Below are 1,503 nucleotides of genomic sequence, written 5' to 3' on the forward strand. Positions count from 1 at the left end.
GAAAGAAAGAGAGAAAGAAAAATGGAAGAAAGAAAGAGAAAGAAAGAAAGAAAGAAATGGAAGAAAGAAAGAAAGGGAAGAAAGAAAAGGAAGGAAGGAGGGAAAGAAGGAAGGAAGGAGGGAAGGAGGAAGGAAGGAAGGAAGGAAAGGAGGGAGGGAGGGAGGGAGAAAGAGGTAGGTAGGGAGGAAGGAAGGAAGAGAGAGAGAGAAAGAAGAAAGAAAGAAAGAGAAAGAAAGAAAGAAAGAAAAAGAAAAAAAAGGAAGGAAAGAAGGATAGAAGGAAGGAAGTTGGAAAGGAATATGGAAATTATACTATGGAAGAATTCTAACAACAGATCTTTAGTCTGCTTATTTTTTAATGTTAGGAAAATCAAATTTCTTTTAAAAGTATTATGTTTTGCTATTCAATAATAATGTCTTGTTTTTAATACAATAGAATTTCTAAAATAATGAGATATATCTATCCTACATGCCTGTTCATACTATGTTAATAACTGTATCAATTTGAATTGAATATTTATTTCACCATCCTGTTGAGTGACAAAATCTTGTTTATATCTTGCTATAGATGATATTTCCAGAATGAGATCAGTCTGTGTTCCTTAGGCTGATATGAATTTATAAGCATATAATGTAATAAGTATAAGAGGAATAATTGTACTTTTCATACTTACACTCAATACTGAAAATATAAGCTAGCATATATTGTCACCTATTTATAAGTCCATAATAAATTAGTCATTAGAGCTATAAAATAAAAAAAAAATTGTCTTTGGGACTTTATGTTCAGAGAACTAACTTTAAAAATATTTTTGGAGGCCCAGAACTTTCATTTATCAATGATCCATATCTGCTTAAGCTAACTCAAGGCACACACCAGTCATTCCTCACTTATGTAAGTGTCCAAATAAAACTTAAAATGGGTCTATTTCTAATATAAGTAAATAAATACAACACTTGATACTTTTATCCACAGGACATAGAAATAGGATTAAAAATTATTTTAAATGTATCCAAAAAGTGACATTATTATAGCTCACAAACAATTAAGGATGACAGCCTTAGAGAAATATCTTCCTTCACATTGGAATATCACCAATCTCTCTTATCACTGATCACAAAAATACGGAAATTCATGGCACCTTTATGTCATGCTATGTCCCAAATCTTGAAGCTGCCTTATGACTTAGATATATGGTTGCATATTTTTGGAATTGATAAAGTAGAAAATATATTTGTTAGAGAAAGGGTTAAGACTAAATTATTCTTGGACAACTTAATCTTTGGAAAATTCACCTAGGAAACACCCTAGGACAATACAAGTAGATTGTTTCTCACTGGTAAAGATATTGGGATCATATTTTGCCTTTATCAGAATGGGGCCAGTATTTGTCCCTAGGTAGCCATCTATGACCATGGGGTCCTCTCTGCCTGCAAACTTTGGATCTGGGATTCTGTTAGGAAATGTGAGGAGCTGGCTTTTCCCATACATAACAAGGACTA

This window comes from Neomonachus schauinslandi, chromosome 1 (assembly GCF_002201575.2).
Source record: "Neomonachus schauinslandi chromosome 1, ASM220157v2, whole genome shotgun sequence".
NCBI lineage: Eukaryota > Metazoa > Chordata > Mammalia > Carnivora > Phocidae > Neomonachus > Neomonachus schauinslandi.